Genomic DNA, 22646 nt, shown 5'->3' on the forward strand with positions numbered 1-22646 from the left:
AAGATCAAAGAGCCAAAGAAATGACATACAGAAATAGTGTTTGTATGGTGGAAAAACGGTATATTTTGGTTCATATCTTCTAAAGTAAATCAGATTCAATAAACTAACGCAGGATCCCTTCCATAAGAAGGAAAAGAACATCCCCACTGGTTGGTTTTTTACAAACTATTGTCACTTTTTTAGGCTGTCTCCCTTTAGATTGGTCTTTCTGATTGTATTAGAGTAAGAATGCTCATTTCCAGTTAATAAACTCAGGAATCTCAGATCAACTTTTGCTTCTGTCAACTGAAACAAATAACAAAAAAAAATGTACTACCAAGCAAGGTTTAAGATCTTTTTACTATTCTCATGTAATTTCATGACAATTATGCTAGTAATAGGATACATGTTCCTTGTTAGAATTTTCTGTATTTTGTACAATTCTCCAAATGTATATTACATCATTCTTCGGTTTATTAATTGCTTTTATTTATTCCATTTTTGTCTAGTATTAAAATCAGAGGAAATTTTTCAGTGTGATATTATCATTTCTCACATCAAGAAATATAAAATAAGTTTTCAACAACATAGTTTAGAGTACAAAAGTGGGTGTGGATATAGACAATCAGTAGACTGGTCTTTTTATGAAAATTGCCAACCAACAGTGACAAAGAATAATAAAGTTTTATCTACTCTGGATGTTAATTGAAGTTATAATATACTCTTATGTGGTTGGAAGAGAAAGGCAAAAAATGTACAAATCATGTCTCCAATTCTGGCAGTACATAAATGACACCAGGTGGGTGGAAGAATTAGCAACCATCTAACATTGCTTAAATACTTCATACTGTACATATATCATTCTTCTTGCCAAGAGTAAACTTAATTTAGTTGAAGATGTAACCTATAATATACTCCTTTTGTCAGGAATACCCAGGGGTTTGCTCTCATTATGTGTATATCTTTTTATTGTTCATTCTAATTTATTTTTTGGAATTATATCCTGGAGAAAATAATGATCAATATTTTGTTATACTAAATTATAATTATTCTCATGTGAAAGGATGTCAATGTAGTTTACAGTCATGAAATGAGAAGATCATTGACTGAGATCTCTTATTCCAAAGTCATATTGAAATGTAATAAGAAACAAGTATGACTCAATAATTTCACACAATGATACAGGTAAAAGATACATAGATAGCAGCCAGGCACCTGTAAGTCTAGCTACTCAGGAGTCTGAAATCTGAGGATCATGTTTCAAAGCCAGCCCAACAGGAAAGTCCATGAGATTTTTATCTCCAATTAACCACCAGAAAACTGGAAATGGTGCTGTGGTTCAAGGGATAGAGCACTCTACTTTGAGCTGATGAGTGCAGGGACAGTACCCAAGCCCAAAGTTCAAACACCACAACTAACAAAAAATAAAAGAAAGAAAAGATATATAGCATTCTTGGGACTTTTTCCTGAAAGTATATAACCAATTCACAAATATCAGGTCTAAAACATTTGACTAAAATGTGCAACTCCTTCATCAAGAATAGAAAATGTTACCAAATTTAAAAGTACCCAAGAAAATCTGAAATCCTACTACAGTTGTGTACTTATAGATAGGAGGAGTTGCTAGTTACATGTCCTACCAATGTCTTTAATTCTTCCCATGCTTTGGGTGAGGAATTTTAAGAAGTGATATACAGTTTTCTGCAGATGATTTTCAACTAAAACACTGAGGGCAATTTGAACTTATTGAAGTTCAAATGTTGGCAATGGAACAACTATATTGCAATTTGCAGAAACCAATATATATGTATATATGTATATATATATATATATATATATATATATATATATATATATATATATAGGGTTTCTGCAAATTGCTCTCATGTGAAATGATGTCCACCTAACAGACTCATCTATCATATCTATCTATCTATACACACACACAAACACACACATATGATATTGTACAAAGGGATTGCAGAAACCTTAATTGTAATGTGTCGTGGAAGTAACTAGACCCTTTCCAAAGTAGAAATATGACTGCCTTGGGCTGCATTATGAAAGCATACATCTCAGGGACTATTAGAACCAAACAATTTTGAAATTCTTTTATTGTGAATTTAGAAAAATCAATCAATTTGATTATTTAACCATTGGCAAAAACATCACCTCAGAAAGTCATGGCAAAAGATGTAAGACTGAGTGTTTTGGAAGGCAACAGTCCTTCTTTAGAATGTTAATCAACAATATAAAGAGCAAAAGGTAATGAAGTTTACTGAAAAGGCATTAAAAGAAAATAGGATTCTGGATGGAAGATGCCAGAGGAGAAGCAGGAGGCTAAACAAGCTCTTGCATAGAAAGCAGTTGTAGTGTTCCAGTGAACAGTCCTACTCTAGAGAATCACACCAAGTCTTCCATCACAGTACAGAGAGTTTGACCAGAGAGGGGAAATTCAGGCAGCTTGATTAAGGAGACAAATCTAAGTACTTGCAGGTGTCCACAGTGGAAGTGTAGTGGCGATAGCAGCAGCTGTGGCCACGGCCAACATATCAACAGAGAGCCCAGGACCAAGGAGCTGATTCTAATCTGATTCTAATCACTGCCAGCAAGAACTGAGAAGGAGCAGAAAGCTTCATCTTGCTGATTGAAGACCATGGATGGCCAGGAAATCAAGAGATTGGCATGAGTAACTCCAAGACATCCTCACTCCGCATAGAGCAGCAGTGGGAAGGTAATCCCTCCACCACTACCATAGAAGAACTCCATATTTCATACTGAAAATGGCCTGTCTGAGCAGAGAACTCCAACTCAGGCCTTGAAAGAAAACAATATGGGCCATTCAACAGGTCACAGGAACCTGACCCCCCCTACTCTCTTATACCCAGGGGAAAGTTGCCTTTCCCAGGCAAATGAAGCTCTGCCCCCAGAGGAGTGACTTTCTTCACTGGGTAAACAGAGAGAGAGGCTGCCCCTACTCACAGTAGCCTAGGCTCAGCAGGAGAATGGGTAAAAAAAAAACAATTGAAACTCAGTAAACATAAATCCTAAACATAAATGTCTCCAGGCTGGGCTCTGTGAGTGTCTCAGGAGGTAGCCCCACAGGGAAAAGCTACTGAGTGCTGAGAGGCTTCAACCCTACCTACAAACTAACCTCATCACAGGAACTCCAAATCTAGAGGTAACAGTCATTTTAATCTTTTGTGATATTCAAAACAGATTTCCCTCCCACTGAATTAGCCTGTAAGGAGGATCACAAAGTCTTGGGTAAGGCAAAGCTGTCTGCCTGCGCAATCAAACTGACTTAAGAAACCAATCAGGCTACAGGAAAACCAAACACCACAAGCAAATGAGAAACTCCACCCAGAGATTGGTTATGGACACAGGGGAGATACAAGATCCTCCCCCTGCCCCAGCCCCTCAAAAAGATCAAAGACCTCTTTTTTTCTACCTAGTTTTCAAATTGTTTTTTTTTTCACAATGTTTATTTATTTTTGTTTTTTTTTAAATCTCTTTTAAACTTTTGGTCCTTTTTTTCTGCTCTTTTTTTTTTGCACTAGTTAATTTTTGTTCTGCCCATCTCTAGATATATACCTGATGTCGATTATTAGACCTTATGCTTCATTGTGTGCATACTTAAATTAGAAATTGATTACTCAATTCGCTACCTCTTAGGCTTAACTACTTTAATAGTATTATTTCTTTATATGTATATAATTTTAAGTACTCCATTTTTAATTTTTTTATTCTTTATTATTTTATATTTAATTTTTATTTTTTATTGTGAAAATACTTTACAGAGGGGTTACAATTACATGGGCAAGATAGTGAGTACATTTCTTATCAAGCATTGTAGCCTCCTCCTTTGTTTACCATTCCTATCCCTTCCCATCCTCTCTCCCCCCCACCCAATCCTCCCCCCCTCCCAAGTTGTAAAGTTCGTTTTCGACATGACAACTTGTACTTCTCATTGTTGCAACAGGTCCACCTGTATCCTTATTTAAACGACTTGTTTTTCCCCTTTCCCTCCACAAATTATACCGACATCAAATACAGTGAAGGCAAGGGTTATACTGTGGGGGAGGGACATACAAAGCAACAAAGAAATAATCTTATAAATGCGTTAGAAACAAATGCATGAAAAAAAATTTTAAATACATAACTTAGGGTTCATTTTCCTAACATCACCTTATCTGACCTTTTCTGCTTGACTCATACATATACTAGATATTGCAAATAAGGGAAACCATGGGATCTATGTTTCTTTGGGCTAGGCTTACTTCACTTAATATAATTTTTCCAAGTCTTTCCATTTCCTAACAAATGGGGAAATGTCATTCTTTCTGATGGAGGCATAGAATTCCATTGTGTATATATACCACGTTTTCTTGATCCATTCATCTACTGAGGGGCATCTGGGTTGGTTCCAGATCTTAGCTATGGTAAATATCCCTATCCATAAAAGAAACACAAATCAAAACAACATTGAAATACCACCTCACCCAAGTTAAAATGGCAAAAATCAAGAACTCTAATAATAACAGATGCTGGAACCTTACTGCATTGTTGGTGGGAGTGTAAACTTGTTTAACCACTTTGGAAAGTAGTATGAAGGTTCCTCAAAAGACTCCACATAGAGCTCCCCTATGACCCAGCAGTCCCACTTTTGGGCATTTACCCAAATGTTTACAAACAAGACCACACTAAAGCTACCAGCACAACTATGTTTATTGCAGCTTTATTCTTTATTTTTACATTTTTCTTTTTATGTCTCTCCTCTCATTCTATCCTTTTCTTCTGTGACTATTATTTCTTTATATTGGTATAATTTTTAACTGTTTCTTGTTTTAATTTAAATATTTGTTTTTCATTTTTTCTTGTTTCTTTATCTCTCTCCTCTTTTCACTATGCTATATCCATTTTGTCTTTGAAAATAAGGCTTGATTAATTCACTCTTTCCTTTTACCTCTCCACATTCCTCTAATCCTATTTTTCCCAACAATTCTCCCTACATATATTAATTTCTGTTCTGCTAAATCTCTCTTTGATATTCTTAGCCAATAAATCCATAGTTTTTTGAAGTTCAATTACATTTTATCTATTGAAATAGATTATATCTGCAGCCATTTTGACTGTGTAAATCAATCTGTATAATTCTAGGACTCTGGTTCATGCTTGCCTTAAAGTAATGAACTAGCATGAAATTGGTGTTACTTTCATACCCAATGGGCAGAATATGCCAGAGAAACACAATAAAAATTGCAAGTCTGGGTATCTGAAAATCCACTTTATTATAATCCAGTGACAGAACAGTTGATGAATAATCCAGAAGAGAGTTTCTAAAAAGCTCTAAAAACACTACTAGTAAACACTGTGAATGAAAAGATTGAAAGCCTGTGAAGGACTCAGTGTGAGAATGATAGGGAGCAAGGCAAGGCTTACCAAATATTTCACCCAGCTGCATCAGAAAACATGTTTTTCTCAGCAGCACATGGAACATTTTCTAAAATAGACCACATTTTAGGTAAAAAAGCAAACTTGTTCAAATTCAGAAACAGTGAAATTATACTCTGCATTCTCTCAGACCTCAAGGGAATAAAATTAGAATTCAATACCAACAGCCACAAAGAAATTCCTGTAACACATGGAGGTTGTACATCACACTGCTGAACCACCAATGGGTCATAGAACAGATTAGAAAGAAAATTCAAATGTTCATGATATTCATCAAAAGTGAACACACACATTACCAGCTCCTCTAGGACACAGAAAAGTTAGCGGCAAGTTTATTGCTCTGAGTTCCTACATCAACAAATTGGAGACATCTGAAACTAAAAATGTAATGAGACATATGAAGCTTCTTGAAAAACAGCAGCAAGTAAAACCCCAATCCAATAGATGGAAACAAATAATTAAAATAAAATCAGAATTGATGAATTATAATTAAAAAATCAAAAGAACCAACAAAACAAAGTGTTGGTTCTTAGAAAAAAAAATTTGCTGACTTACCAAATCTTATCAGAATAAGAAGAGAACACACCAAAATAAATAAAGTCAGGGATGAGAATGGAAACATCACCACAGAAACAACCAAGATTGAGAATATTATTAGGGAATACTTCTGAAACTTTTATGCTAATAAGTTTGAGAATCTGGAAGAAATGGACCTTTTCTCAGCAAATATCAACATGTTGAAACTAAACCAAGATGAGTTAAACCAACTTGAGACCCGTATCAAACATGGAAATAGAACAATAAGAGACCTCCCATCTAAGAAAAGTCCAGGAGCACGTGGATTTACAGTAGAATTCTACAAAGACTTCAAAGCACACCAATACTCCTCCAACTCAATGAAATTTTTGAATTATTAGTTTCCCAAGAAGCCATCCTAACCCTCATTCCAAAACCAGGCAGGGACTCATCAAGGAAGGAGAAGTATAGACCCATTTCTTTGATAAACATCAATGCAAAACTTCTCAACAAACTTTTAGCCAATCAACTTCAACATCTCATCAAAAAAAATCATACACAATAATCAAACTATTCATTTCAGGGATGCAAAGATATTTCAATATACATAAATTAATATAACTCAGCACATAAACAAGAGCAAAGATAAGAACCACATGATTATCTCAATAGATGCAGAAAAAGCACTTGACAAGGTCCAACACCCCTTTATGATGAAGACTCTGGAAAAATTAGGAATCCATGGAACATTCCCGAATATAATAAAGACTGTATATGAGAAATCTCCAGCCAGTGTTATACTTAATGGAAAAAAAAACTAAAGCCATTACCTCTAAACTCAGGAATGAGACAAGGATGTCCACTCTCATCACTTCTCTTCAGTTTAGAATCATAATGGCTAGCTAGGGCATTAACACAAAATGCAAACATAAAGGTGATACAAATAGGGAAAGATGAAGTAAAACTTTCCCTCTTTGCAGATGACATGATCTTGTATTTAAAGAATCCCATGGACCGGGAAGATGGCGGAGGAGAAGCTGGAATCTGAACAAGCTCTCGCATAGAAAGCAGTTTTAGAGTTCCAGTGAACAGTCCTAAGCCAGAGAATCACACCAAGTGCCATCACAGGACAGAGAGTTAGACAAGAGAGGGGAAGCCAAGGAAACACATCAGCTGCCGCGGGGTCATACCTGAGACACAGAGAGTCCGGGACGAAGGAGCCAGACGCAGCAGACGAGCGGATTCTACTCAACACCAACAAGAACCGACAAGGAGTGAACATCTTCATCCTGCTGTTTGCAGACCAGAGACGACCCAGGACACAAGACTTGGCGTGAGTACAAGCCTGATGTCCTCACTCCTTCTCAGGGAGCAGAGGAGGGAAGGCCACCTCTCCCCCCCCAGCACCGGTGATCTCCATCTTGGATACCGACAAAGCTCGGAGGAGCTGCTAGCTCCAGCTCAGGCCTTGGAATTAAATGAGTCATTTAGCAGGTCACAAGAACTTAACGGCAAAGTGACCCACCAGACTCAGCTCCATCCAGGGAAAAGTCACCCAGCTCAGGCGCCAGCATTGGAGTGCCTTGCCTCACTGGGTAACCAGAGCCTGAGGCTGACCCTCCCTCTAGCAGCCACCACAATCAATTGAAAAACAGAAACCCTGAGAATGGCTCCAGGCTGGGCACTGTGAGCTTTATCACAAAATAGCCCCAGGGAAAAGCTACTGTTTGTTGAAAGGCCTCAACTCTACCCAGAACCTAGCCTCATCACCACATCCCCCTCTTTAGTGATTCTCAAAGCAGATCACCCTCCCAGAAAACTAACCTGGGAGGGGGATCTCAAAATCTTGGGTAAAGCAGAGCATTTTTCTGCCTCTTCCAACCAACCAACTTAAGAAACCAATCAAGCCACAGGACCTCAAGCTGACCAGAGACTCCAACAAGAGACTGGTTACAGAAAAAAGGGAGATACAGGATTCTTCCCACTCCTCCCCCCACCAAAAAAAAATCAAAAGACTTTTTTTTCTTTTTTTTTCTTCTTCTTCTTTTCTTTTTTTGCTTGTTTTTTTGTTTTTTGTTACCATATATATATATATATATATATATATATATATATAAATTTTTTCCCTTCTAAAACTTTTATTAATCTTTAATTTTTGCCTCTTCTGAAAAAATAATTGTTTTCCAGTAACTTTTTTTTTCTCATCTTATAATTTTTATTTTAGGAATATGTGAATGAGCGTTTTCCTTTCTTTTCTTGTCTTCTTTCTCTTTTTCTTTCTTTCTTAATTATCTTTTTGTTTTTTATCTAGCTCTACTGAACTTCTGATCTTTTCTTCTCACTTTCCCATCCTTAAAGCTTTTCACATCTCCTCTATGTCCCTCTCCTTCTCTGAACATATTCACATTCATCTCTAAATAGACGGTCTTTTAACCTCTATAATAACATTAATTTTTATGTTTCTATTTTTTTCTGGTCTCTCTTCATTCCCCTTTCCGTCTCTTCTTTATCTCTCTCTCTCTCTACTTGCATCCTACCCAACCCATTTCCTGCATTGTGATTAGGACATCGTTAACTCTCCCTGTGCCTCCCCATACCAATCTATTCCTATTTTTTACCCACATCTCTCCCTAATCCTAATAATTTCTGGTTTTCCAAATTCTTTTCTGCGGTTCGAAGTCCTTTAACATATAGTCGTTTGATTTTGAATAGATGTATCTGTTGAACTAGATTGTATCTGTAGACCATTGACTGTACAAACGCAAACTTTGGTTGATGGTTGCCTTATGATAGTGTTCTAGCACAAAACTGGTGCAATCTTCATCTCAAATGGGCCGAGTAAGTCAGAAAAACACAAGAAAAATGCAAATTCGTGTATCTCAATTCCCAATCTTGATAATCAGGGATTAGAACAGATAAAGAATAATCCAGAGGAGAGTTCCCAAATAGCTCTACAAACACTAATAGCAAACATGATAAATGAGAAGTTTGACAATGTACAAAGGACTCTGTATGAGTGTGATAGGGAGAGAGAGGAGGCATCCCAGAAGTTTATACAGGAATATCATAAGCGTGAGGAAGCTACTCAAAAACTGATACAGGATTTGCGTGAACAACTTGAGAATACTCAAAGAGAAAGGGAGGAATGGCATGAGCAGGCAGAGAACACACAAAGAGAACTGCAGGAATCCCACGACCGGGAAGAAAGAGAACTGCAGGAATCCCACAGACGGGAGGAAGCTAATCAAACAGTAATTCAGGAATTGAGAGACCAGGTAGAGAATACACAAAGATCACTAAAGGCATTCATGGAATCCATTAACAAAGAGCTGAAGGAAGTCAGGGAGACCACAAACGGAATGCTGAATGGAACCCAAAAGAAGGAATGGGAGTCCATAGAAACCATAACCAATCAACTAAGTGATTTGAGAACAAACACTGAACACCAAATTAAGGAAGTAAAGAAATTCATACAAGACCTAAAACAGAGCTTCAACAAAGAACTTGAAGCCATCAAAGCTGACCAATTAGAAGGAAAAGAGATAAAAAACAAAGTAGAGAGTCTTGACAGCAGGTTAGACCATGCAGAAGATCGAATCTCAGGGATTGAAGACAGCCTAGATATTATAGAGAAAGAACATACAACCATCCAAGACAAGTCCAAGAAATATGATAGGTCTATCCAACACCTGGAAGACACCATCAGAAGGCCCAATCTAAGGATAATGGATGTAGAGGAGCACCTAGAAACAGAAGTTAATGGTCTAGGAAATTTGTTTAACAGGATCCTAGCAGAGAACTTCCCAAACATACAAAAAGATAGGCCTATTCAGATACAAGAAGCTTTTAGAACCCCAAATAGACCAGACCAGAATAGGACATCCCACCTTCACATTATAATCCACACAGGATCAACCCAGACCAAGGAAAAGATCCTTAAAGCTGTCAAGGAGAAAAGGGTAATCACCTATAAAGGGAAACCAATAAGAATAACCTCAGATTTCTCAGCAGAGACAATCAAAGCAAGAAGCGCCTGGAATGACGTATGCCATGCCCTAAAAACAAACAACTATCAACCAAGAATACTGTACCCAGCTAAACTCTCCTTCATAACTGAAGGCCAAATAAAAACCTTCCATAGCAAAGAAAAATTGAAACAATACATCTCCACCAAACCAACCCTACAAAAGGTTCTTAAAGATGTCCTACACATAGAAAACCAACAATACCGCAACAAAGGCCAAGAAACTGCACCCAAACTGAGAATCCAAGAACCTTAGGAAGAACCCAGTTTTCGCAGCCCCCAAGAAGGTGGATAACATGGCAGGAACTCCCAAATACCTCTCAGTCCTATCTTAACGTTAACGGACTGAACTCTCCAATTGAGCAACATAGACTGTCTAGTTGGATTAAAAAACAAGACCCTTCTATCTGCTGCCTGCAGGAGTCACATCTTGCCCATAAAAACAAACACATTTTCACTGTTAAAGGCTGGAACAAAATCTACCAAGCAAACAGCCCTCATAAACAGGCGGGAGTTGCAATCCTAATATCAGATAAAATAGACTTCAAATTAAAATTTGTGAGAAGCGATAAAGAAGGTCACTACATACTAATTAAAGGATCTCTCCTTCAGGAGGATATTACAATTCTAAATATCTATTCACCAAACAATGGAGCACCCAAATTTATCAAAGAAACACTACTTTCCCTCAAATCCCATATAGATCCAAAGACATTAATTGTTGGGGATTTTAACACACCACTCTCCCCACTAGATAGATCAACTCGGCAAAAACTCAACAGAGAAACCGCAGATCTAAACAGCTGCATAGATCAACTAGACTTAACAGACATTTACCGAACATTTCACCCAGCAGCATCAGAATACACGTTCTTCTCAGCAGCACATGGAACGTTTTCTAAAATAGACCACATTTTAGGCCACAAAGCAAACTTGTCTAAATTCAGAAACATTGAAGTTATACCTTGCATTCTCTCTGACCACAAGGGAATAAAATTAGAACTCAACACCAAAAGCCACCAAAGAAAGTCCAGTATCACATGGAGGCTGAACAACACACTGCTGAATCATGAGTGGGTCATGGAAGAGATTAGAAAGGAAATTCAAATGTTCATGCTATTCAACAAAAATGAACACACAAATTACCAGCTCCTCTGGGACACAGCAAAGGCAGTACTCAGAGGAAAGTTTATAGCTCTGAGCTCCTACATCAACAAATTGGAGAGATCGGAAACTAACAATTTAATGACACATCTAAACCTCCTTGAAAAAGAGCAGCAAGATAAACCCCAATCCAGTAGACGGAAAGAAATAATCAAAATTAAATCAGAATTAAATGAATTAGAATCCAAAAAAACTATAGAAAGAATCAACAAAACAAAGAGTTGGTTCTTCAAAAAACTTAACAAAATTAACAGACCCTTAGCAAACCTTATCAGAAAAAGGAGAGAACACACCCAAATTAATAAACTCAGAGATGAGAATGGAAACATCACCACGGAAACAACCAAGATTCAGAACATTATAAGGGAATACTTCTCAAAACTTTATGCTAATAAGTTTGAGAACTTGACAGAAATGGACCTTTTCCTAGCAAATATTGACATGCCAAAACTAAACCAAGATGAGTTAAACCAGCTTAACAGGCCCATATCAAGCATTGAAATAGAAACAGCAATAAGAGACCTCCCAGCTAAGAAAAGTCCAGGACCAGATGGTTTTACAGCGGAATTTTACAAGGCCTTCAAAGCAGAGCTCACACCAATACTCCTCCAACTCTTCAATGAAATTGAAAGAGAAAGCTCACTACCGAACACATTCTATGAAGCCATCATAACCCTCATCCCAAAACCAGGCAGGGACTCATCAAAGAAAGAGAACTATAGACCCATTTCTTTGATGAACATTGATGCAAAACTTCTCAACAAAATTTTGGCCAATCGACTTCAACAATTCATCCAAAAAATCATACACCATGATCAAACAGGATTCATTTCAGGGATGCAAAGCTGGTTCAATATACTCAAATCAATTAATATTATTCATCACATCAACAGGAGCAAGAATAAGAACCACATGGTTATCTCAATAGGTGCAGAAAAAGCATTTGACAAGATCCAACACCCCTTTATGATGAAGGTTTTGGAAAAATTAGGAATCCATGGATCATTCCTCAATACAATAAAGGCTGTATATGACAAACCTACAGCCAGCATTATACTCAATGGTGAAAAACTAAAGCCATTTCCTCGTAACTCAGGAACAAGACAAGGATGCCCACTCTCTCCACCTCTCTTCAATCTAGTATTAGAATGCCTAGCTACAGCAATAAGACAAGATGCAGACATAAAGGGGATCCAAGTAGGGAAAGAAGAAATAAAACTCTCCCTCTTTGCAGATGACATGATCTTGTATTTAAAGAATCCCATAGACTCCACTCCCAAATTTCTCAAGCTGATTCAAAACTTTGGCAAAGTAGCAGGTTATAAAATTAACCCCCAAAAATCAATGGCTTTTCTATATGCCCACAATGAGAAAAGTGTGGCTGAAATTAGGAAAGCAACTCCATTTGTAATAGCCCCACAAAAAATAAAATACCTAGGAATTAACTTAACCAAAGAAGTGAAGGACCTCTATGATGAAAACTTTAAAATCTTGAAAAAGGAAATCAACACAGAACTTAAAAAATGGCAAAACCTCCCATGCTCCTGGATTGGAAAGATTAACATCGTGAAAATGGCAATACTTCCCAAGGCTATCTACAAATTCAACGCGATACCTATCAAAATTCCACCCTCATTCTTCAAGGAAATAGAAGAGGCAATCCAAAAATTCATATGGAACAATAAAAGACCCCGAATAGCAAAAACGCTCCTCAACGGAAAGAACACTGCTGGAGGAATATCAATACCAAATTTCAAACTCTACTATAAAGCCATAGTAATCAAAACAGCTTGGTATTGGCATTAGAACAGACCTCAGGACCAATGGAATAGAATTGACAACCCAGAAATGAAGCTACTGACCTATAGCCATCTAATCTTCGATAAGGGAGCTAAAACAATAGAATGGAAGAAAGACAGCCTCTTCAGTAAATGGTGCTGGCAAAATTGGTTAACTACATGTAGAAAACTAAAGCTAGATCCTTATATATCACCCTGCACCAGAATCAACTCCAAATGGATCAAAGACCTTGAACTCAAAGCAGACACTCTGAAAACATTACAGGATGGAAAAGGAGAAACCCTAGGCCTTGGCTCAGGCCGAAATTTTCTGAATAGAGACCCGGAAGCACAACAAATCAAAGAAAGTTTGGACAAATGGGATTGCATAAGATTGCAGAGCTTCTGCAGGGCAAATGACATAGCTAGCAAGATCAATAGAAAGCCCACCGATTGGGAGAAGATCTTTACTAACCATACAACGTACAAGGGTCTCATATCTAAAATATACTTGGACCTCAAAAAATTAAACCACCCAACAACAAATCCTCAAAGAAACAACTGCCCAATAAATAAGTGGGCGAAAGACTTAAAGAGAAGCTTCTCTGAAGAAGAAAGAAGGATGGCCAATAGACACATGAAGAAATGTTCAACATCCCTAGCCATAAAAGAAATGCAAATCAAAACAACATTGAGATATCACCTCACTCCAGTTAGAACAGCAAAACTCAAGAACTCTAACAACAACAGATGCTGGAGGGGATGTGGACAGAAAGGAACCTTACTTCATTGTTGGTGGGAATGTAAACTTGTTCAACCACTTTGGAAAGCAGTATGGAGGTTCCTCAAAAGACTTCACATAGATCTCCCCTATGATCCAGCAATCCCACTTTTGGGCATTTACCCAAATGTTTACAAACAAGACCACACTAAAGCTACCAGCACAACTATGTTTATTGCAGCATTATTTACCATAGCTAAGATATGAAACCAACCCAGATGCCCCTCAGTAGATGAATGGATCAAGAAAATGTGGTATATATACACAATGGAATTCTATGCCTCCATCAGAAAGAATGACATTTCCCCATTTGTTAGGAAATGGAAAGGTTTGGAAAAAATTATATTAAGTGAAGTAAGCCAGGCCCAAAGAAGCATAGGTCCCATGGTTTCCCTTATTTGCAATATCTAGTATAGGTATGAGTCAAGCGGAAAAGGTCAGATAATGTGATGTTAGGAAAATGAACCCTTAAATATGTATTTTAATGTTTTCGTTTCTAACACATTTATAAGATTATTTCTTTGTTGCTTTGTATGTCCCTCCCCCACAGTGTAACCCCCGCTTTCACTATATTTGATGTCAGTATAACATGTGGAGGAGATGGGGACAAACAAGTCGTTTAAGGATTCAGGTGGACCTGTTGCAACAATGAGAAGTACAAAATGTCATGTCAAAACCAGCTTTACAATGTTGGTGGGGGGGGGAGGGGGGTATGATTGGGTGTGGGGAGGGGGGAGGCTGGGAAGGGAGGTGAAGGGTAAACAAAGGAGTAGGCTGCAATGCTTGGTAAGAAATGTATGCATTATCCTGCCCATGTACTTGTAGCCCCCCTGTACAGTATGTTCTCAAATAATATAAAATAAAATTAAAAAAAAAAAGAATCCCATGGACTCCACCTCCAAATTACTCAAGCTGCTTTGAAACTTTGGCAAAGTAGCAGATATAAAACTAACCTCAAAAGTTACTGGTGGATTCAGAAGTTTTTTGTTCTTGCAATTGTTTCTAACATATTAATAAGATGATTTCTTTGTTGCTTTGTATGTCCCTCCCCAATGGCATAACCCCTGTTTTCACTGTATTTGGTGGTATAATCTGTGGCGGGAAGGGAAAAAGCAAATTGTTTAAATATAGATACAGGCGGCCCCATTACAACAATGAGATGTACAAGACATTATGTCAAAAACGAACTTTACAACTTGGCCGGTGGAGGGGGTTAGAGAGGAGAAGGAGTGACTGAGCGCATAGATAGAAGGGATGGAAAGGGGAAACAAAGGAGAGGCAACAATGCTTGATAAAAAATGTACTCATTACCTTGCCCATGTAATTGTAACCCCTCTGTACAATATTTTCACAATAAAAAAGAAAAAAATGAATGGCTTTTTTTGTATGCCAACAATGGGAAGAACTTGGCTGAAATCAGGAAAGCAACTCCCACAAAAAATAAAATACATAAGAGTTAACTAAAGAAGTGAGGGACCTCTACAATGAAAAAATCTGGAAAAGGAAATTAAAGCAATACTAAGCAAGTGGAAAATACCTCCCATGCTTCTGGATTGGGAGGATCAACATCATGAAAATGGCAATACTTTCAAAGGCTATCTACAAATTCAATGCGATACCTATCAATATTCCAACCCCATTCTTCAATGAAATAGAGGAAGGAATAAAAAAATTCATATGGAAAAAGTAAAGACCCCCAAAAGCAAAAACTATCCCTAACAGAAAGAACAATGCTGGAGGAATATCAATAACAAATTTCAAACTCTACTACAAAACTATAGTAATCAAAACAGCTTAGTACTGTCACAAGGACAGATCTGAGGATCAATTGAATAGAAATGAAAATCCAGAAATGAATTCCTAGACATATAGATACCTAATCTTTGATCTGGGGGCTAAAAAATATAAAATGGAAGAAAGACAGCCTCTTAAGTAAATGGTTCTGACAAAATTGGTAGAAAAATAAAGATAGATCCTTACTATCACCCTGCACCAGAATCAATTCCAAATGGATCAAAGACCTCAGATTCAAAGCAGACACCCTGAAAATATTGCAAGAAGGAATACAAGAAACCCTTGGTCTCCTTATGACAGGCCAAAATTTTGTTAATAGAGACCCAGAAACACCACAAGTCAAAGAAAAGTTGGACAAATGAGATTGCTGCAGAGCTTCTGCATGGCAAAGGACATAGCTAGCAGGATCATTAGAAAACCCACAGATTGGGAGAAGATCTTTACTAGCCAAACAACCAACAAGGGTCTCATATCTAAATTATACTTGGAACTCAAAAACTTAAGTTCCCCAACAACAAATCCTCAAAGAAACAACTGCCCAATAAATAAGTGGGCTAAAGTTTTAAAGAGAAACTTCTCTGAAGAGGAAATAGGAATGGCCAATAGACACATGAAGAAATGCTCAACCTCTCTAGCCATAATAGAAATGCAAATCAAAACATCATTGAGATTCTACCTCACCCCAGTTAAAAAGGCTATATTCAAGAACTCTAATAACAACAGATGCTGGAGGGGATGTGCATTGTTGGTGGGAGTGTAAATTTGTTCAGCCACTTTGGAAAGCAGTATATAAGTTCCTCAAAAACTCCACATAGAGCTCCCCTATGACCCAGCAATCCCACTTTTGGACATTTACTCAAATGTTCACAACAAGGCCATACTAAAGCTACCATCTCAACTATGTTTATCACAGCATTATTTGCCACTGTTGCCCCTCAGTGTATATGTACACACACACACACACACACACACACACACACACACACACACACACATACATATAATGGAATTCTATGCCTTCATCAGATAGAATGGTATTGCTCTATTTGTAAGGAAGTGGAAAGACGTGGAAATAATTACATTAAGTGAAGTAAGCTAGGCCCAAAGAAACATAGGTCTCATGGTTTCCTTTATTTGCAATAACTAGTATATGTGTAGGACAAGCAGAAAAGGCTGAAAAGTTTGTAGATATGACATTATAAGGTGATGTTAAATGAAATAAACCTTAAGCTAGGGACACAAATTTTTTTTCTTGATATTGTTTCTAACATATTTATAACATACCATGTGATTTTTTGTTGCTTTGTATGTCCTCCCCCATGTTATAACCCCTATTTTTACTGTAATTGATGCTGGTGTCCTGCATCTTTTATATACAGTTCTCTAATTCAGAAGGGGAAGGGAACAAACAAAATATTTTAATAAAGATACAGGTTGACTCATTTTAACAATGACATGGGGCTGTGAAGGTGGCTCAGTGGTAGAGCGCTTGTCTTGCATGCATGAGGCCCTGGGTTTGATTCCTCAGCACCACATAAGCAAAAAAGAAAAGAGCTGGAAGTGGTGCTGTGGCTCAAGTGGTAGAATGCTAGCCTTGAGCTGAAAAGCTGAAGAACAGCACACAGGCCCAGAGTTCAGGCACAATGACCAGGCCCCCCGCAAAAAATGACCTGTACAAAACATTATATTGAAAACGAACTTTACATCTTGGGGAATGGAGGTAGTTGTCCAGGTGGGAGGTCAGGGATGGTAGGGAACAAACAAAGCAGGAGATAACAATGCTCAATAGGAAATGTACTCATTACCCTGCTCATGTAACTGTAACCCCTCTTTACAACATTTTTACCATAAAAAACATACAAAAAAAAAAAACGTAGAATGATCCTTGTTTATATCTACTGAACTTCTCTGGTCTAACTTAACCAGACCTAGAACCATTCCTTCAGCAGGGAGAAATGCCAACTTACATAACACATGACCATCATAATTGTTATTTTTCACTACTTTATCATTTGGTTGGCAACTCTGTTGCCACTTATGATGGCCCAACTGAAGCTCAATTGCATTTCATGAACTTAGAGCACTGTGCCTTGCTTCTGCTTAGGGCACCTGAAAACACACTTACACTCTCAAGCTGGAAGACTGGGTCCTACTTCATATTGGTAGTATTTTCCATCTTGAAGTCATTAACACAGTGTGGTAAATCAAGGGACAATTACCATAGGTGGACTTTTCACTTTTCAAACTAAATATGTAAAGAATTATACTACTTGTGCCTTCATCTTTCACTGTGTTTATAATATCATAAATTTCCCATGTTTAAATTCATGCAAGTAGAATTGATTCCTACATATTGCAGCTATTCCAACTAATTACTGGTATTTTTAAATTATATTCTAGCAGAATACTACCAGGATACACTAGCACGAAACTCAAATCATTTAGGGCAGTTGCCCACTGAACATGGAAAGTTAATTATTGAATAATGATGTCTTTTCCAATGGGAACATTAATTACCAAATGATTTCCCATAAATTTCATTTTTCTTGAAATACAGAATTTCATGCATGGATTGTCTTCATTCTGGAATAGTGTTAAGCCTAAACAATCTACCATTTTAATGTGAAGCCATACTAATATATTCACATTCATGCAGAATATCACTGTATTACCCGCAAGTTATTACAAAATTATTCCTAACAAAACTTTCTTTTTCCACAATTCACTCACAATGAATCACAATACACAAGATAATGAAACATTATAAAATTTATAATCAAATTAACCAGAATTGTGTTTGTTATAGTAAACTACATGTTTAGAGATGATATTCCTCCTTCTTCATTTGGAATGTGCTTTAATTATTATTTGTTCTCATTTGGGTTACAGATAGCACTCTAACCTACAATCACTTTGTTTTTTTGACATTTTCAACCAATTACAATATAGTTTCTTTATATGCACTATTTCTACTTTTAAATACCATGTTTGAAGTATTTAGGTCTAATATTGACATAATATTTTATCAGGAGAAATTAATACATGAACAAATAAATGCTAAATTAGATTAATTATTCATAGTTGGATTTTACTTGCTTATTTAATTATAATATGCCTTTGTTCTTTCATTTACTGTAAAATAGATTACAAACTAGAGTTGCTCCCATTTTTTCTCATAGATCAATATCCATCAAAAGGTTCTGGAGCTTCTAACATTCTATTTAAGAACAAAAATTTATAAAGAAATGTTTATTCATTTCAGGTGGAATAAATGTGGTACAGGAGTAAGCTATATTTACTGGTTCTTTTTAATATTAGAGCTTTAGAAACAAATGTATATTACCCTTTCTCAACTTCACTAAGGTTTAAAGCAAATTTATACAACAATTTGAAAGGAGAAATCAATACAACACGCCAGTAAGTGAATACAAGCAATTAGAATTAAATTAGATTTTAAAAAAGATAGTCCTAAAAGCCATAACAAGGATTGAATAAGCAAACAGTAGGTTTTATGAAAAAAATTAACAAAATTGATAGACCCTTAGCAAATCTGAATGACAGAGAAAGAGAAATGAGAGACAGAGAGAGCACCCAACTTAGTGTAAGCTGAGATAGTTAACTTCAAGTCAGAATCAAGATTCAGAAGAGGATAAGAGGATACTGGGAAAACCCAGCAAAATAAATCCCAGAACAAAAAGATTCACAGGTGATTTCTTTACATCCTTTAAAGGATAACTCATTATAATACACCTCAAAAAGTTTAACAAAACAAGAAGGGAAAGTATACTACAAACTTGTGTGAGGCAAGCCTATTGCTCATCTGAAAATACCACATATAGAATTATCATTGAAAGAAGTATAGACATATTTCTTACATGAACATCAATGGAAAACTTGTCAATGAACTGATGGATTGCTGACATGAAGAAGTAATTAAAAAAACCTATAAACTCTGATCAAAGGGGAATCATACCAGAAGCGCAAAGTTGGTTCAATATATGCAAGTCAATCCATGTAATCCAACACATCAACAAGAAGAAGCACATGAATCAAAGTTCAAAGAAATAGTTGCCTTTGGTAAGATTCCATACTTCTTTAGTATGAAAACTCCAGAGAAAATAGAAACTCATAGAATACTGCTAAATATAATAAATACTGTGCCTGGCAAACCTACAGTTACCCTTATGCTATATAGTGATGTTGTAAGGTGAAATATCCCAGAAGCCACATTTTTTTTGCTTTTTTTAAAAATTTAATTTAATTTTATTTTTTTGTGAACATACTGTACAGAGGGGTTACAATTACATGGGCAGGATAATGCGTACATTTCTTATCAAGCATTGTAGCCTCCTCCTTTGTTTACCCTTCACATCCCTTCCCAGCGTCCCCCCCCCAAACCCCCTTGCCATTCTAACTGGAGTGAGGTGGTATCTCAATGTTGTTTTGATTTGCATTTCTTTTATGTCAGAAGTCACATTTTAAATTATAGATTATTGAAGGCTTTATTATACAGTTAACAGGCTGCAGGCTGCCAGTTGTTACAAAGGTCTACAACAGCCAAATACACATAACACAGCTAGGAAACATGCTAAAGAGGAAACAAATAACAAAAACAATACAACAAGCAAATTCAGCTCCAATGGAGAGCTGAACTGGGATGCCATGATGACTGGGGATGAAGAAGGAGACAGAACACAGGACACGATCACAGAGCCACAATCCCAGTCCCAGGCCTGGACTTACAGATGCAGTAACCTATTAGCCAAGGCCCACCCCTGTTTCCAGGGATGCAAGTATACCCATCATGTGATGGTCAGGGGTGTTTCCTTCCCCCAGCATGAAGACAAGATGCCAGATCCTACCATCTACTATGTGGTGAATATGGCGCTGGCCAGACCTGGCCTCCTTCAGAATGAAAAGGAAAAAACATTACCACTAAAATATGGAGTGAGAGAATGATGGCTTTGCTCTCCTCTCCTCTTCAGTATACAGTTGGAATTCCTAGCCAAAGTAATACAGCAAGTCATAAATAAAAAGGGAACCCAAACAGGGAATCTTTTAGACTTCAATCCCAGGTCCATTTGGCTGTTCCAAACACTGGCAAAGTAACAGTGTTTAAAATGAACTCATAGAAATCAGAAGCATTTCTGTATGCCCACGATGAGAAAAATGAAGCTGAAATCACAAAAGCAACTTCTTCTGTAGTAGCCTCAAAATAAAAATACCTAGGTTGTCAATTAAGCAAGGAAGTTAAGAACCTCTATGAGGAACACATTACTAATCTGAGAAAGGAGATTAAAGCAGATTTAATAATGTGGGAAAACATCAGATGCTCCTGGATTGGAAGTATTGACATCGAGAAATTTGGGAAAGTGCCTAACGCTACCTCCAAATTCAAAGCAGTACCTATTCATATTCCTACATTATGAAATAGAAGTAATCCAATAAGTCATATGGAAAAATAGAAGAACCACAATAATGAGAAGCAACCAATCAGGAAAATCATTGCTGTAAGAATATCAATACTGCACTGCAAACTGTATTATAAACACAAACACACACACATATATACAGATATATGCACATACATGTACATTGGTACTGGCACATGAATACATAAAAAGACCAATGGAATACCATTGAAAACACAAAAATGATACCAGATACCTATGGCCACCTACGTTTTGATGAAGGAGCCAAAATAATCAGATTGAGGAAAGAGAGACTCTTCTAAATAGGAATTATTACTTTGCTTATGGAGACTGTAATTTCTATTTCACTAATGTGTTTCTTTGATGGGAAGATTTGTGATAAGGACTTTGCCTTGTGACTTATGGCCTTGGTTATTGGAATGTCTAGAATTGTAAAAACCATTTTGTAATCATTAGCTGCTAGCTTTGCTTCCATAACTTGCTTCTTTGTGAAACTCTATTTTCTCCACAGAGAGTTGTGGGCCAGCTTGGGTCACAAAGTTGAAATGCTGTGTGCAAAACACCAGGGCTGGGGAGGAGAGGGTAATATGAGTGACAGGGCAATATTTAGGGAGAGGAGAGTCTGCAACAGATTCCAAATTTTTCTTCTACCCCTGCATAGCAAAAAAGGATGTAGAGGAGTAGGGAGAAGGAGAAGAGGAAGAGGAGAAGGAAGGGGAGGGAAAAAAGGAGGTAGAAAATGAGCATACAACTTACTGGTTTCCACTATTTGGCGCTCTCACCATTTGAAGTCCATGGGTTATGTTTGCATCCCTGGCCCTTGTCCACCAAGCCCTGTGGTGACCCTGAAACACTGCAAAAATCCCCACAGTCAACACTCACCCCCTGATGAAAATCACCAAATAAATGTACTTGGTTCTCAAGACAAAAAGCAGCCTACTCTGAAAAACACCCATGTACAGGACAACATTGACAAGGTGAATTTTCTCTGCACCATATGGTCAGAATTTCAAAATGAGAATAAAAGAATCAGTGTTTTATGTGTATTTATTTATTTATATGTTACAGGTAGTCACCACTTGGTATGAATTCAATTTAGAAGGAATGAAGCAGCCTCAAATAATTTTTAAATTTTGACATATGAATGCTTACAATGCATTATCAGGAGTGCCTGTGTGATAAAATATTATTTCTCTGAAGAAATAGATATAAAGTACAGGATCATTTGGGTATGGAGGGTTATTTTTGGCATGCTAGGGGAATGGTGGTGTAGGAGAGCCCCCTTGCCTGGAGGTTTATCTTTGGAGGGAAGAGTCATTTCTTCATTGTAAATGGAAATCTCTTGGTGGGTTTCTGCTCATTGTCAGGGCCCAGAGCAAAGAACCAGATTGAAGAGGTTTCTTTCCTGGTCTCTCCTGCTTCTCCTTTCCCTTCCCTCACACCTTCTCTTCCTCCTCCGTTCTTTTCCTAGTGGCTGTCCTGCATTCCATTATAACCTGGAACCATTTTTTGTTTTCCTTTTCTTTCTTCTTCTGCAAGAAGTGTATATGATGTGCCCTCCCACTCCACACCACTACATGATTGCTCTGGGGCTTGCAGGCTTCAGGGCAGATAGAAGTCCAGTCCTCCATGGTTTCCCCATACCTGGCTACCTTTTGCTGCCTCATGTGGGATGCAGCCATGCAGCTGGTGCTGTCCTTCCAGCTGCCCATATGTTCCACACA

Source organism: Dipodomys merriami, unplaced genomic scaffold, assembly GCF_024711535.1.
Source record: "Dipodomys merriami isolate MVZ:Mamm:240054 unplaced genomic scaffold, mDipMer1.0.p SCAF_123, whole genome shotgun sequence".
In the NCBI taxonomy this organism is placed as follows: Eukaryota; Metazoa; Chordata; class Mammalia; order Rodentia; family Heteromyidae; genus Dipodomys; species Dipodomys merriami.